This window comes from Triturus cristatus, chromosome 12, assembly GCF_964204655.1.
Source record: "Triturus cristatus chromosome 12, aTriCri1.1, whole genome shotgun sequence".
NCBI classification, from domain to species: domain Eukaryota; kingdom Metazoa; phylum Chordata; class Amphibia; order Caudata; family Salamandridae; genus Triturus; species Triturus cristatus.
The window spans coordinates 716,629,701-716,647,508 of NC_140595.1; the positions used below are offsets into that span (position 1 = coordinate 716,629,701).

The 17,808-nt window shown below is 48.5% G+C and overlaps 1 non-coding gene across 1 annotated transcript; it reads right to left on the reverse strand.

Annotated features, from left to right (window-relative positions):
• Nucleotides 1-3,972: 3,972 nt before the first annotated feature.
• TRNAN-GUU (transfer RNA asparagine (anticodon GUU)) lies at nt 3,973-4,046 on the reverse strand. The gene has a single exon. It is a non-coding gene; the product is annotated as a tRNA-Asn (tRNA).
• Between the last annotated feature and the right edge of the window lie 13,762 nt (nt 4,047-17,808).

Genomic DNA, 17,808 nt, shown 5'->3' on the forward strand with positions numbered 1-17,808 from the left:
ATGCAATTGTTGCAGAACCCCATGCCTACGCACTCAGAGAATAGAATACCATGGGCAGCGAGGAATTTGATTCCCTAATTATAATGTAATAATATCATCATACGCAGATGACACTCTCCTATATATTAGAAATCCTAAAACTAATTTATCTCCTGTGTTTAGAGTGGTTGTCCGCTTTGGGGAACTTTCTGGATTCAAAATGAATTGGAATAAGTCCATAATATTCCCATTGACTGAGCTCACTTCTATCTTTGATATGGATTTCCCTCTGACTTGGTCAAATGACCCGGTACACTATCTGGGTATTCAGATCCATACAGACCCGGAGATAGTATTCAGGGAGAACTATGTCAGGGCAGTCACCAAACTTGAGGAGGATGTGGAACGCTGGCCTTGCCTGCCTCTGTCTTTGCTTGGGCGCATTTCACTGATGAAAAAGGTGGTACTCCCCAGGTTTCTGTTTCTGTTCTTAAACATACCTATGGTCCTTTCGGCACATTTCTTTAAAACTCTTACATCACTACTGACGAAATTGGCTTGGACGGGGAAGCAGCCGCGTGTCCAGTGGAAACTACTTACCCTTCCCTACACGCTGGGAGGCCTAGGGGCCCCAGGTTTGGAACTTTATTATAGAGTAGCACAAAGTTTGCACGCTTACCATTGGATACATCAACAGTTGGATCCCCTCACTTACACATAGAGAGGATGACTGTGGCCCCGGCCACTCTCCCCTCCTGTTTATTTCATGCTCCCGACCGCAGAACTGGTATCTTCGATCCGATTAATGCCACGGTGCATGCGTGGCACCACCTGGTGAAGAGACAGGCGAGCACTATATTATATTCTCCGATAACCACAATAGAGTGGTGCAGCTGGTCGCCCATCAGCGGAGACCGGAAGGTGGTTAAGGCATTGAAGACGATTAACATGACTAAAGTTGGTGACCACTTCCTTGAAGGAAGTGTGCGGAGATGGACTAAGACTGGGGCCGAAAATCAGGAGGTCACACCGCTTGTGCGATTCCACTTCTATTTAGTGCGACACGCCCTGCGAGAGCTCCTGGGAGAAGATGGCAGAGCCAGCAGAGGTCGCTCCCTTCTCATCAATGCTAAGATTGAAATTTTCTTGTAGGCTGGTGTCTAGCATATACAGTGCAGTTCAAGGCTACCGCAAAACCTTTTACACTAAATTGTGGTTAGAGTGGCAAACTGACTTAGATATGACTATAGATGATGACACCTGGAGCTACTACTGTGAGGTGACGTAGCGGATCTCCTTGAACGGATGTCATCGGCTAATCTACTTTAAATATTTACAAAGAGTCTATTATGCACAAGCCCGCCTGCACAGATATGGTTTGCGGGAAACAGCAGAGTGTGATAGATTTGCCATTGAAGCATCGCGGCCATCGGTTCAAACTAACCAAATGATGCTGTCTACCATATTTAGCCTATACATTAAGCGGGTACGATAGATTTGTTCTTACACGTCTCAGACTTGTTGTATTCCACTGCATGGTAAGTTTTCCGACCATAAATGACTGGTCCAAAACCTTACCAAACTGCCCCTGCGATGGAGTTTCCCCGCAAACATCAATCCATGTAGTCCTGTTCTGTAAATTCTATCTGAAACAGAAGAGGAGGTGGATCAAACCCATTCTGAAACTATGGGGCACGAGGCAATGTCGTCCAGCCTACCTTGCTTTGCAGCTTTTAGATAATGATTACTTCGCAAGATATATTGCCCTATTTTTGAAGTGTACGATCAAATGTAGCAAACATCTCTGAGTTTTGACCTACTCAAAAGTATGCTGCTAGGCCTTGAGTTTTAACTATTTTTAGTTTTTTTTAAACACTGTGTCAACTTTTCAATTACATTTGTATATATTGTATGATAATGTGATATTCAACTGTAAAACTGTGCTTTTATGGTCTTTCTGTTTTTTAAAATAAAAACCGAATAAAGCTAATTTTTGATTTGATTTGATAGATGCAGAGCCAGTCCAGTGGATTTTTTACACGTAGCCTGGCTGTGCCCAGATGTAGCAAATCACTGGAGCCTGATATTCCAGGAATTGAGCGATATCGTAGAAACACCAATCTCACCGGATCCTCTACTTGCCCTACTAGGTTACTCTAAACAGATAAAGAAAGATATTCTTTGATTGATAGAGATGGGGTTATTGATCGCAAAGCGCAGAATAGCTGTGCATTGGGTGCGAGGTCCGCCTCCTCCTCTAGCAGGATGGTCAAAGGATATGCTCTATTGCAACACACAAACGGAGCTGTACAGGGAATTACTTCCTCCCCAGAATCGTCCTAATATTTTTGGGGTATTATATCAAAACTACTTACCAGGGAAGGTGTCAGAGGTCACCAACTGTCACAAATTTGAGAACCATGGGTTGGAGAAAACTGATGGAGGATACAGTGTTTGGGCTGGTTAGCGGGCCACTGGTAATGTGCATGAGTATCTCAGAAATGTAGATTGTTCATTGCTGTGTCTCCTTTTGGTCTCCTTTTTTTGGTATATTTACACCTTGCTGATCCCAGGTGGGGGTTTGAACTGGGCTTTCAGCAAAGATATAATTGGAGATGAGGGTATGGGCTTATGAGTACGGTCCTCATACTAGACGCTGTCTACGTCAATAGTAATGTATGGAAGCCAATGAATGTACAACTCTCGGTCGTGTTTAATGTAAGATTTTACAGTCACGGAAGTGGTTCTTTTATGTTTTCTTTTTTCTTTTTTTCTGTTTTGCTCCTATTAACTCTTAAGTTTTGGTTTTTCCTATGATACAGTAATGTTGATACTGGAGATATTTTTATACCATGTTATAAAACGTTAATAAATTAAAATAAAACAATAATACACATACATATGCGTACATGGAATACAAGAGAAACATAGTACAGTGCATTTACCATAAATTCACAGTCAAAACTGCACTTGGAGATCGGACTGATAATATCCAGCCCATTGAAAAAACACAACTCAGAATCATGGCTAAATGCCCAAGATGCAAGATGACAAAGCGACCCTGGCGAAGAGGGCCCGTGCTTGGAAACTCATCAACATCTATAGGGCCCTAACAACACCCCCCAGCCCTACAGTGTTCCTGGGTATGCTGCATATCAGTCAAAAAAAAACTTGAGTCCATGCGACTCTGGGCAGGTGTTCAACCACCATTCGACCCGATGCCCCCTTCGCCAAAAATGGCGGGAGCAGTAGGCTGTAGACTTTGGAAAGGAGGCCATGAACACATGTCCAATGAACCTGCCCAGCTATGATACCTGAAGTAGGAAAGATGCTGCGGGCGCTGTGTGTGTGTGTGTGGGGGGGGGGGGGGGGGGGCTTTCAATCAAGCAGTGTCACGACCCTGTAGACAGGCACTCAGTCCAGAGCACCCTATTACATGTAAGGACGATGACCTTTCTTACTATATTCCAAGCCAGAGCAAAGGCCCACAAGGGGCAGAGAGTAAACTCCAAACACCTGAGACAGCGAATCCAAAGATAAAGTACGTGGTGTGGCCGGTTACTCGACACCCTTCCCTCCTACTTGTGACCGAAAATAGAGAACAGCCCACGGTCGGACACAGGACACTACCACCCCCAAGAGACGGCGCAGCCAGCACTGCCGCTCTAAAGGTTTTGCACACAGTGAGAGGAATGAACATTTTGCACAGAGAGGGGCGAATTAATTTACTCGTACAGGGCCTTCGATCGGCCGTGCTATATATGGTTATCATACACACAAATGAAATGTATATTGATTTGTAAAGACAGGAAAAGATGGTGCGGGTGTGATCTTTTAGAGCGCTGTTACGTCATTATAAGTGTAACGATAATTTATTAGCTCTTTTGATCTCATGTTGAATTGTGGGAAGGCGTAATGGTTGTAGTTTACAGCGCACTTTAGCAACACTATATGAACATGAATTTACCAGGTGACGTTAGTAAAGAAAACCTTCGTCCCTGGGTGGGCTCGAACCACCAACCTTTCGGTTAACAGCCGAACGCGCTAACCGATTGCGCCACAGAGACTGATAGCTGAACACAGAGACTGGTGCTTTCTGTCCCTCATTTAGGTACGCCTCCAGTTTCTTTCCCATATAAATGATCTGAGTAGATATATACGTGGAGTTCTGAATACTGTGAGACAAGCCCAGAAGTCACATTTTTCTTCCATTCCCCGCCATCGCTACCCCCCCCTCCCTCCGTTGCCTCGCATTCATTAGCTCCCTCTCGCGCCTCTCGGCGCACCTTTCATTCGCTCATGGGCGTGGCTCCCACTGGTGCAGCAGGTGCAGTGGCACTGGGGGCAGAGGCCTGAGTGGCCCACTGTAGCCTGCATATTGCTGCATTTCACAGTTCAAACAGCCCTCGGGACCATTTCCTTCCTTGCACTAGAAGTAATGACACACTGGTGACGTCAATGCATTCACTTTTTTTCAGCAGTACAGGGCTTGAATTCGGGCTTAGTTTTCTGCTAAAGTCAAGGACCAGTCGTGGACAAGCAGACGTGCAACAGTGTCACACTTAAGAGAAACTCAACAACTTGTCAGGGTAGGGGGACTGCAACCACATCTCAGACAAGAGGAAAATGCAACAAAGAGTCAGAGAGTGGGAAACTGCAACAGCGTTTCAGCTAAAGGAAACTGTAACAAAGGCTCACAGGACAAGAAACAACATCTCACACAACAGGAACCTGCAACACCATCTCAAACAAGAGGAAACTGTAACAAAGTTTTCCAAAACAAGAAACATCTCAGACAAGAGGAAACTGCAGCAAAGTCTCACACAACGAGAAACATCTCAGACAGGAGCGAAGTGTAACAAATACTCACACAACAGGAAACTGCAACAGCATCTCAGAGAAGATGAAAGTGTAACAGGCATAGTGCCAATATCGGTAACACACTCCCCATCCACACACAGCAATCTCCTGATTAAATAAACAGACAAGACACCTTTATCGTGGAGAAAATTGCTGCAGGTTTATTTGCATACCAACATATGCCAAAATGGGTGGTTAACTTACAGGCGATCCAAGGGCAGGCAGCCCCTCTGCCGCCTGCCCGCCTGAAGAGCCAAATTGCACCGTGGTACTAACCAATCGGTGCTTATCAATTTTGGGGGAGGGTTTACCCCTTCCCGCCTGTGGACCACCAGTCCACTCTTCTACTCACGCCCCATGAGGGGCGGAGCATTCCAGGCAGCCCCCGGTTGCTCAGGTTTTCAACTGCCCGTAGGACTAGCGGGGCGCTGTCGCTCCTCCAGGTTCCACCACAAGGACTTCCTGGTGATATTTGGCATTTGCACCCTTGCTGTGCTCCTGAAGAGAGTACCCCATGAACCTTTCAGCCTCTGGAAGCCCTGTGGCTCTACCACACCTCCGGGTGTGGCCACCGTCACAACCAGGGCCCCCCACCAAGGACGGCATTCTTACTTACATCCTGCTGATTCCAGGGCCTCTCCCGGTCCAGCAAAAACAAGTCCATGCTCACTCTAGACAGGTGAACCCTATCTTCTTCAAAACACCCTGTGGACTTGGCATGCAGCAAACCATGCCTGATAAAGCCAAACCCCCACTGTTCAGTGAATTTGCACATAGCACTGTTCATTCTCCTGCGCAAGGTATCCACAGCATCCCCTGACCCGCCCCCCCGTCACATTAAACGTGGGGTTATCTCTGACCACCATAACTCCCATGCCCCCAACTGGTTGCTTACCTTTCACATGGAGGACTTCATTACTTGCAGCAGTCCCCTCCTACCTAAGAGAGTCATATCATTGCCCCCCAGGTGTATGACCAGTAGTTGGGAGGGGAGACAACCCCCCCAATCTGTGCTGCAGCTTCTTCAGCAAGCTGTTCCAGCGCAAGCCTGGGTACCCCAACCCAATTATCTCGGTGGAGGAAAACCCATGCCTCCATTTGCTGCTTTCCACCCACCATGCCACTCAGAAGACGCCCGAATGGCCAATCACCCAGATCTTCAATCCTGGCAAAATTAAGAAATGTAAGGTTGCCAAACACATTTATTGAATCCTTGCAAACCAACCCATACACCACTCAACTTACACATGGAGGAGATCATTCCTTACAGCAGTGCCCCCCTACCCAGGAAAGTCAAATCATCGCCTCCCAGATGTAGGAACAAAATGTTGGGAGGGGAGACATCCCCCCCAGCATGTGCCGCAGCTTCTACAGCAAGCTGTTCCAGCACATGCCTGGGACCCCCAACCAAATTAAGTCAGTGGTGGAAATACCCATGCCTCCATTCCCGTGCCACTCACAAGATGCACAAGAGGCATTCACCCAGACCTCTGATCCTGTCAAAATACGGAAATGCTAGGTTGCCAGACACATTTATTGAAGCACTGCACACCATTCGATACCACTACTCAAGAGTGCACATAATTTCACACAATAACACTGCACCCCACCAAACATCTGATGCATCACAGGGTTGCTTTCAGTATACTCAAAATTCACACTGTACATAATTCATTTAACATGTCCTCCAGCCACTCCCCTGGGTGGCTTACGGACGGAAATACAGTTGAAACAGTGGGATTCCCATCGTCCCACCTACATGAGGTGCTCCGCTTACATGCCTGCCCTGAAAGCTGCAGTTGCTGCCCCTATCCTAAAAGAGTGACTGTAAAGGGGCTTGCCAGGACCCGCATTGCATGACATTGTAAAGCATGCCTACATTAGCTGCTCAACCTGAAATTTGGTAAGGGGTGAGCTGTCAGCATGAATCAGTAAATAACCCTCTCCTGAAGAGCGAGCCGAGGGCCAGGTCTCCTTGGAGCCGCAGCACACCCATATATGTAAGTACCTAAGTAGGGTACCTGCCTTCGCTTGAATAATGGATAAGCCAACTTTTCTCAATACATTGTAGCCTTTTAGTGCTTTAATACCTTGTTTCCCAAATGTGGGACAGCCGCACCCTATTAGATGTCACCTTCCTAAACCGGCCTAGCTGGACTGGGTATCCGGGCAGGGGGTGTTTGTAACTGAAGCAACCTGTAACATGGCCCTGGGTTGAGTGTGCAACTGCTTTGCTGAGTTGGGCCAGACATTTGCACAGCCCAATTTGATTGCTACACCATGGCGAACACTTGGCTGGTGTCAAATCTGGTTAGAGGGAATATTTGAACTGTGCCCAGCATTGCAGTCACTACGCCCTTTTCTGAGTGACCCTTACACAGCCCACCAGGGTTACTTACAGTAGCCCGATCCCAGGTACCCCTACCTGCTGACCAACCGTGACCCTTGGTGCCTAAAACTGCAAAAGCCCTAGTTTCCTAGATTCCTATTATAATGTTTTGGCGCAGCCAACCTTATGTGGGTCCGCTGGGTCCCCTCTGCCTCCCTGCAAGTAACCTTGTCACTTAATACAGCTCCCTTACGGTGCTTGCCTGACTCAAGGACAACTGGCAAAACATGCCGCCCTGCAGCTTAGTGAAGGGGATGTTTAAGCCGAATGTACCCCGGTCTGTATGTTCAGCATTTTATCCTTATGGAGGCCCCCGTTCATTAGGAGTGTTTCAGTGTCCTGGCAAGGCATAACCTATAGTCTGTTCAACCTTGGTGACTATCCCTTTATGATGTGTACAGGTTCAACTAATCGATGGGCTTAGAGATATGTGCCTTTATGCAAGGGAGTCCTCACGTACTCACTGTGTTTCACTCCTTTCCTACAGGAATTATGCCTGTTTAGTTTATCTGTGGTGTTTCCCCCCAGGCTTCCAAGTCTGCTTACTGCTAAACCATGTGAGCAGCTGCTAACGTTAGAGATGGCAATATCCCCATTGCCCCTTGACTTATACACCGCCGCCTAAAAAGTGCTACGTTGTAAGTGCTGAAGTACCTCTTATGTCATTTCACCTTGGGAAGATAAAATAACACCACATTGGTGAGGAGAACCATCATAAGCACCAACTTACATGGACAACTCACCATAGAGAATGTCTCTACCCAGCCATAAGCCCAGAGATGCACATGCAGTAAACCAACAGATACACTTTGGAGGTATGTTAACTTGCCACAACATCTGCTTCTCCCCACTCCTGAAGTGGGAGCCTGTTGCCTGGGGGTACCACCCCTCCGCCCCTGAAACTCTCAATGAATCAGCTGGCTGAAGCTGTGACTCAATGCGTTATATTTGTTTTGCCCAGGCATGTTGAAAGTAAAATTGTATTCCTTTATTCGGAGTTGGGGTGAACTTGAGGTGGGAGTGGGGACTAATATCTTCCCTTGCAGTACCGGCCTTATTGTCTTAAACGAATTTTGGTACACCTGCCGCTGAAACTGGTCCTTCAGATCTCTGACTCTATGTCATTGCAGCATGAACCTGTGACTTTGCCTAAGAAAACTGTATGTATGTGCCAAACAAGATGCGTATTTGGTCGCTCCATAACCCTGAAAGGTTTGCTGGCTCTAAATCACAAAACTCTGTTGATACTTGACTTCCTGGAGTCCTATTTTCGCCCTCGTGGGCTCTAAGGCTAGGTGAACCTGCAGGGAGCTGCACCTGTGACCATGTGTAAAAGCCGTCCCCTACTGGGGGTGCAATCGTCCCAAAGCTTCCATCTTTCTAAAACAAGGACTGCCCCCACTTGCGGAGCTCAAACCCTCTCAAGCCATAATTGTTTGCACTGTCAAGGTAGCCAAGGTGATTGCTCCCTTGAGTCCCGTATGGGGCCTACTTCACACTTAAAGAAATGCCTACTCTCTTGAAGGAGATGATGCCCAATAGAACTGGCGGCTACTAATGTTACTCCAGCCTGCATATACTAGGCTCAGAAAAGGAACCCTTGCTCTATGATCCCTCAGTACTGGCTTGGCCTTTCTATAAGCCAGGATATACAGAGCGATAAAGGCTCTACTCAGTCCTAATGGCCGGACAGACATAAGAAACCGGTAGAGACAAGATGAGACATGCTACCCTGCTCCAAACTCTACAGAAACAACCAAATGTGCGAGCTTGCCCAAACATCTGAAAAGCATGCCACCCAACAAACCAACTCCAGCACTTGGGGTTCATGCAGCCACTCCATGGCCTGAATTCTAACCAGGTTAAATTATGGATGGTATCGAAGGACCCATCTCTCGGCCCATGCTTGCCACACTTTCAAATGTATCACCCTAGTCAGTAAAACAATGCTGGGTAGCATGCAAAGCTAAGCCCATGCAGAACTCGCCTGCCTGTGTGAGCAGATCAAGCATTCATTGCTCTCCAACCCATCCAAACTGTCGATGATAACCCTCAGCTGTTGTGCCCCTTTTGCCCCACCCAGATTAAAACAGCTGGACATGACCCAGTTTCAAGGTTAGGATACTAGTCAAGGGCATGTCGGAGGTGAGGCATGTCAGGGTGGCCAGTCCTCTCTTCAGATCGAAACATAGTATTGGTTAACAAGCCTGCTCATCTTATTGCAGAAAGAGTCCCCACATGCTGGCCCAGGTGTACCTTGAGGTGTAATTATCTTGCACCGTTATCCAATGTGCCAATTGCATGCTTAAAAGTACTTATTAAAGCCACCCGCTGTGCTACTGGTTCTGGCCCGACCTAGACGCTATGGCATTGGATAAAAATATATAAGCTGCGTCTGAGCTTGGTATTCCCTGACGCATGGTCCAGCCTCCTCTGCTATTATCCCTGTCAATTAGCTTATCCAGTGAGCAATGCTATGGCTAACTCGTACGGATAACACACTAGATACCACTTTGTCAGATGGCATGATCAGCCTGCACCGAATAAAATGTGCCAACTGCTGGTTTAAAGGTTATTTTGTCATGCCACTCTGTGGCCTAATGGTTCTGACCTGAACCCTTGCTCTGTCTTTTTCATTGGCTTACAACATTTCAGCTGAAGTCTGTGTTTAGCATAGCGTGCCGCATGGTTCACCCTCTTCGGTCATTGTCTCCCCATATATGATCCACCCATAACCTTACCCCTCCAGCAAGCCTAGAGGTAGTGAGTCATTCTGCAGGTCTCATTTTATGTTTATGTCTTCCCTAAACCTGCCTAAATTCAAATGCTGGGTACAGCAGTGGGCCCTGCCGGCTTTCCCTGGTTTCCTAATGATGGCTGCCATGGATCCGCGCTGAGCCAGGATGTGCCAAGCCTCACCTGTTAAATTGGTCCACCACGCTAGATGACCCAGAGGACCCTAAAATCCTTTCCACAGCGGGTTCCGGCATGCTTACCATCAGAACTAGGCGCTAAATGGGTAAAGGGGAGCAAAGACAACCAGACTATTCTACAAGCACCACAGAGCCAGCAACAACAAGCCAAACAAAAGTCAGTTCCGGATTCACCGCACCTCCACTGGAAGCCCTTTCCTAACCATGGGCGGAACCATTTTAGCAAGCAAAACAGATGACGCCCGACTGCTGACCAATTGTACGTGCCCACCTTGACCTACTTGGAGGCTAACTCCAAGAAGCCACTGCCATGGAGGGAAACACACACGCAACGCAAACTCGTCTCTGCTCAGCAAAGTCTCCGCTAACTCGACTGTGGCGAGCTGCAAACACTCACCTGCACAGCAGCTGAACCATGCTAGGGCGCTTGAAGCTGTGGAGCCACAACAGGACACCGCACTGGGCAGCCAAGGCATCAATGCCGCATCCTCTCCATGCCGGGGCAACGCTAACCTTGAAACAGAGGCAGCCCTTCCTCCAAGGGGACACCGCAAGGAGGTACGAGCCACGGGTTCCGAGGGGGCCTAGCACCCACCTCAAACACTGAGCTGCTTTCTGCTTGATTGACCCCCGCTGCCGGAACCGCCCCACCACCCCACCAAGAGTCCGGAGAAGCACACCACTTCCATCCTCAGCTCTACCCGCGGAGCTATCTCGATTTCGGTGGAGGCTCCGGTGGGAGAAAACGCAGAGCTTAGTTGAGCCCCTTTAACCCTGTACCCCCAGCACCGTTGAGTCAAGAGGTGGGGGGGCGGACCATTATCCCACCCAGCACTCACCGCAAAAACCCTGACACATGTGGTACCGGCAGACCACGTGAGCAACGACACGGCGTGAAGGCTCTGCGCAAAAGGGGCAAAAACACACCTGCATCGGGATTACTCAGCCTGTGTTTGATTGCCGCCCCCCGTCAAAATCCCCAGAAGGGGCAGGGCATGCGCGCCAGCTTACTGCAACAACACAACCTCTGAGCTACAGCTCGATATCCCCACAAGCAAACGAGGCCCATCCACTTTAGAATGCGGTGCCCATCCGGACCGCACCCCTGGGAAGATAGGGGGCACGACTCACCGCACACAGAAGATGCCGAGCACGCGAATGGGGATGTAACCAGCTACCGCCGATGCCAGACAAGAGGGCCACCCACTGTGGAACCTCGGCACAAAAGGGACCTCAAATGGCGTGAAGAACAGGGATTGCAGCCAAAGAGGTCACCAAGTGGGTGGGAGAGGTACTTATACCTAGCTCCCTGCCCACCAGTGCGCCGGAAATGATGCAGGGCGCGCAGACCCAGAGGGGGTCCCTGAGCGCTAGGCTGTCACCGTGTGCCCTCATATGGCCCTCATAGGGGGGGCGTGAGTTATATGGTGGACCAATGTTTCACCGGAAGTGGGAGGGGCTATACCCTCACCACAACCGCTAAGCACCGATTGGCTAAGACCACGATGCAAGTTGGCCCATAGGTGGTAGGCCGCGAGGGGCGGCTAGCCTTTGGATCACCTGTAAGATAACCCACCATGTTGGCATTATTTGGTATGCTAATAAACCTGCAGCAATTTTCTCCACCAAAAGTTGTCTTGTCTGCTTATTTATGCTATCTGTATGTTGCTGCGGGAGGGCTGGTGAGTGTGGCCGATATTGGCAGTATGCGGGCTGACCGACACAGTCCCTGCAGGGGACCCTCATAAGAGGGCGGCCCCTTTAGTGCCACAAGATGGCACACTGGGCAGCCTAGTGTTTTGGCCAGAGACCCCTCTGGGGTCCTGCGCATCACTTCCGGCCGGTGGGGGGTCAGGGAGAGGTATATAGTCCTCCCTCGCCCCCCTGGTGGCCTCTTTGTCCCCTCGCCCTGACGCCGACTCCCTACCGCTTACCCGGCATATCAGGGTGAGGGGAGGAAGGATGTTCTAATCTTTCTATTTGTGTTGCAGGCAGAGTTACAAGGCGATCCAGAGGCGGAAAGGTACTCAGGGGTACCTTCTTCAGGAGCACAAAGGGTGCTGAGGCCGAATATCCCCAGGAAGTCTGTGCGGTGGACCCTGGGGTGCGACAGCGCCCCATCTGTCCTACAGGCGGTTGGAAACCCGTACAACCGGGGGTCGCTTGAACACTCCACCCCTCGTAGGGGGGGGCATGAGTTATATGGTGGACCAATGTTTCACCGGAAGTGGGAGGGGCTATCCCCTCACCACAACCGCTAAGCACCGATTGGCTAAGACCACGATGCAAGTTGGCCCATCAGGTGGTAGGCCGCGAGGGGCAGCTTGCCTTTGGATCGCCTGTAAGATAACCCACCATGTTGGCATTATTTGGTATGCTAATATACCTGCAGCAATTTTCTCCACCAAAAGTTGTCTTGTCTGCTTATTTATGCTATCTGTGTGTTGCGGCGAGAGGGCTGGTGAGTGTGGCCGATATTGGCACTAAGAGGACACTGCAAGAATGTTTCAAACAAGCTGCACCCAGAGAAATAATCTGCATCTTTCTGATGTCTCTGTGTCTGTTTTGCATTTTCCCTGATTTTGAAAACAGTGCCTTCCAGGAGGTTAGCAGTGTGGGATACAGTGGTAAGCACCATGCCAAGGAGCAATAGATAAACACTCAGAGAACTCTGAAGGGCGCTGAGAGGGTCATTAGTTTAAGGAATAATTTTCCTGCTTTTTGCAGAACAGTTATGGGCAGAGGATAAAGACTTGCGATCATATCGCTTTGAAAACATAGGATTCATGGAATCCTTAAAAAGTAATGGCGGCTTGTTGAAAAGTGTCTTCAGAATCTTCCCCGACACCAGCTCTGCTAGAAAGGTGAGAGAGGCCAGTAGTGTCTGCATCTCTTAGAGCATTTCCACCACTACTGCTGATGAGCAGCAGAAGACAACACAAGGTGCGAGCAAACACTGGTACTACAGTCTGAGTGGTTCTTTAGGTCAGACAACTCAATGGGTTTAGCTCCTACCACCAAGCACAAGTTAACAGTCCAGTTAGGTTTGTTGGCTGGGAAATCCCTTAAAAGTATGGGGACTGTGTTTTTTTTTTTTTGCAATCTCTGCTGATGAATGTTTCTATGACTCTTCTCAGTGCCCCGGAGCTTTCTTTGGCTCTTGGCAGAAACAGTGGGCTACCAGGGCACACTCAAGCACCAGCATCCCTGACCCGTGTGATCTTGGTTGTAATTAATTCTTTTGAAGCCCCACCCCCGGGTTAGCGATTCTTTGCAGGAGCGTAGTCTAAGACTCCTTTATCCACTGGATCCTTACAATCTTGGTCATCTATATCAGATGGCAAGAATGTCCTCATGGACTGGTAGCAACTCCTCAGAACCAGAGAGTATTAGATCTTTCGGTAACCAGGAAGCCCCTCTGACTGACTAGAAACCTTTAAAGGCCACAGGACATGTACAGACCTTGGGCCTCAATTTAATGTGGGAAGCCGTGTGTGGTCGAGATCTGGAATGAGGCTGGGGTTCCTCTGGGGAAAGGTCCAGCTCTAAGCTACAGGTAGCAGATGAGCAGACCTGCTGGTCCTCACAGCTCACGACCGCCTCACGTGCACTCTGGTCATCGCAGCAGCTCTAGTTTGAGCTCCTGGTGTTGCTTCTCCTCCGTAGACCGTCTGTGGTCCTCAGCAGCGTCCTTGGCCTCTGGGGAGCAGTGGCTGGTGAGGTTTAGACTTAGTGGAGCATTAAAAACATTGTTCTCTCCTTCCAGCTAGTGAGTGAGTGAAGCAATAACAGTTTGTATGCACTGTTGCCAGCAGCTACAGAGAGGAAACACACACACTCACACGCTCTGACATATTTGCTCCGACAAACACACACACACACACTGACACAAGCTCACACACGTTCTGATATAAGCACACACACGGCCTGTGACACACATGCTTTGATACACAGACTCTGACACAAGGACACACACACTCTGACACAAGGACACACTGGCTCTGACATAAGCACACACATGCTCTGACACAAGGACACACACATACACACACTATGACACAAGGACACACTGGCTCTGACATAAGCACACACATGCTCTGACACAAGGACACACACATACACACACTATGACACAAGGACACGCATGCTCTGACATAAGCACAGCCATGCTCTGACACAAGGACACACACACACTGACACGAGGACACATGCTCTGACATAAGCACACACTCACTCTGACCCAAAGACACACACACATTCTGACATGAGCACACAGATGCTCTGACACAAGGACACACACACTATGACATAGGGACATACACACTCTGACATAAGCACACACACACTCTGACACAAAAACATACACACTCTGACATAAGCACAAACACACTCTGACACAAGGATACACATGCTCTGACATAAGCACACACACACTCTGACCCAAAGACACACACACTATGACACAAGGACATATAAACGCTCTGACACAAGGACACACACGCTCTGACATAAGCACACACACACACACACACTGACACAAGGACACACACACTCTGACATAAGCACACACAGGCTCTGACCCAAAGACACACACACTATGACACAAGGACACATACATGCTCTGACACTTGCTTGCACACAGAATTAATCGTGTGTGCCTGGATTTGAAGATGACTTATACTGTGCAGACTGTACACGTGTGGATTGGCATGCTTCTTAAAAAAGCTTATTTCCCCAAATACAAAAACTCTATTCCCACCAATTGACTGTCTCCCCAGGGTGCTGGTGAGAAGGGCCTCCATGCCACTGTGCAACAGACAACTTACATCCCTATCAATTCCATCATTGTGTACAATGCTGCTCGTGGTCACAAATCTGAGACCAGTAATGAGAAAAATAAAGAGACAAGTGAGGAAGCATAAAGGACAGCATCGAGCAGGCTGAAAACACAATCCAGATTTTGAAAGCCTCCCTCCCCGCCTAGAAGCCTCACATTCCAGGGCAGCGCTCTCCGAGGATTCTGCTGGCAGAAAAATGACACTTTCCCAAAAAAGAAAAAAGTTGCCTTTGCTGGTCCAGCATTCTTGTTTCTAAAGTATTGGTCATTTGATTTCATAGAATCCTGTATTTCCTATTTTTATTGTTATTAATTGTCAACAGATAATTATGTATTCAACAAAAATGACTATTACCTGCCTCCCAATCCATCCTTATAGTTTTCAGGGCCTGATATAATCGGAATTGTCACACTTGTAGGGGTGTGATGGTTAGTAGTTGTGTTGCTACTATCACTGGCAGCATGGCAGTAGCATTGTGTGGTGCGAGCTGAAGTGGCCTCCTGGCGAGAGCCCCGGCACTTATGTATTTACAAATTAAGCACTGGGACACCTGCAGCACTGATCGGCAACCCATTCACAGCTCAGAAAGGCTGAAGGAGGGGGTTGCTGCTTCTCTAAAAGGATTAGAACAAGCAGGAGGCACAATGAGGCACAATGTCACGGTGCCTCAATGCGGGCGAGAGACGAGAGGTGACGGCAGAACCAGCACAAGGCAGGCAATTGGTCACCCTAACTCCTTGCCTTGTTTTTCTATTGAACAAACCATCTGGATTTCCTCGTACAGAGACGCAAACAGCCCTATTTACAAACACAAGCACTAATTGACAAGGGATAAAAGCGTTCAGAAAAGAGAGGAAGGAAATATCACGGAGCTGTGTATCCTGAATGTGTCAGACGCCCGGCGAGCGATGGTGTGAGCCCGCAGACCGCTTCTTAAAGTGTAGACATGGGGGCGAGTGTGAGTCGGCTTCCCATCTTTCACCCTCACAGAATCCCCCATATTTCCTGAGAGGATGAAGCAGCAGGTAAGTCAGGCTAGGAGATCCAGCCGCACAATCCGCCCTCATCTGTTCCGAGCATCAGTGAAACTCACGCTCCTCATTGGCTCATTTCTACAAGAAGCCCCGCCTCTTCCGCCGTACAGAGTCACAAAGGAGACCTGGGGCAACTGACACCGCAGCAGAGTGGCGCAGCGGAAGCGTGCTGGGCCCATAACCCAGAGGTCGATGGATCGAAACCATCCTCTGCTAATGTCTTACTTCATGTTATTTTATTTAATTAAATGGCATTTAAGGATTTGATCTCTTCAGTTTTTTTTTCTTTGTGTAATCTTTCAATTGCTTTTATTTTTTCCTAACCAAATCAAATCATTTTTAGATGAACAACTTGCTGCGGTGCCTGTTTGCCAACAGAGTACCATTCTATAGGGTAAAAGTAAAGCATTGTATTTACAATGCTTAGAAACAGCACAAATGTGATGCAAACAGATATATAAAAGCGGGTCCTATTTACAGAAAGACATTATAATGCGCGCCAGGAGCTCTGTCTTCACCTGAACGCCTGTTGTATGTCAACCTTTAAATATTGCAAGAGTTTATAAGAAATCCTATAGTTCTTTTATACAAAGCACAGTGATATCTAATGTTAGCCGTCCAATAACTTGAAGCACCATGACAGGAAGCAAAGAATAGGCGAGCCGAGCCAGACCCAAGCCAAGGGTCTGGCGTGTCTCTTAGAGCCCACACGCGAAGTAAGCACTGATAATGTTTGCCATGTAAATAACTCAACTAAGATTACGAAAAATATGAGATAGTCTTTTTAATATTCAATCATTCAATAAGGGTTTTGTAAAGTGCATTACTCTCCCGTTAGGCTCTCACGGCACTGGGGGGTGGGTGTGAGCTGCTCCGTTGGGGTCATTCGAAGAGCCAGGTCTTGAGGTCCCACCTGAATTGGTGCAGTGTTGGGCTTCTCCAGAGGTGAAGGGGAGATCATGCCAAGTCTTGGTTGTGAGGTAGGAGAAGGACCTTCCACCTGCTCTGCTCCTGTAGAAGCATGGGACGGTGTCTAAAGAAAGGTCAGATGAGCAGAGGTTAATCTTGGAGGCATGGAAGGAGATGCAGTCGTTGAGGTATTGGGGTCTGGTGTTGTGGAGGGCCTTGTTGGTGTGCATGAGTAGCTTGAATGTTATTCTTCTCTCGCCAGGGAGCCAGTGGGGGTCACAGAGGTTTTGGGTGATGTGGTTCTGCCGTGTTTTATCGAGGATCATTCTGGCTGCAGCGTTCTGGATGGTTTGAAGTTTGCGGAGGAGTTTTTGTTGATTCTGGCATAGAGGGCATTGCCGTAGTCTAGTCTGCTGGTGACGAGTGTGTGAGTGACAGGTTCCTGGGGTCAGGGAGGATCCACTTGAATGTCTTGTGTAGTATGCGGAGGGTGTTGAAGCATGCAGAGGAAACGGCATTGATCTGGCGATTCATGGTGAGTGATGAGTCTAGTATGATGCTGTGGTTACATGCGTGGTCCATTGGGGTGGGTGGTTTTCCGAGGGTGGAGGGCCATCAGGTGTCGTCCCATGCGGAGGGGGTTGAGCCGAGGATGAGGACTACTGTTTTCTACAAGTTGAGTTTCAGGCAGCTGTTCCTCATCCTGGTTGTTATGTTATGTTAACAGGTATTTATTAAGCGCACGGCTACTCCCGGGAGTGTCCCGGTGCTCATGACCAAAGGCCCGCAACACAGAACCCAAGGTGCTCCAGTTTAAGGCTGCTGTTGGAATAACCAAGTTGTTAATTTCCATCTGAAAGTGAGGA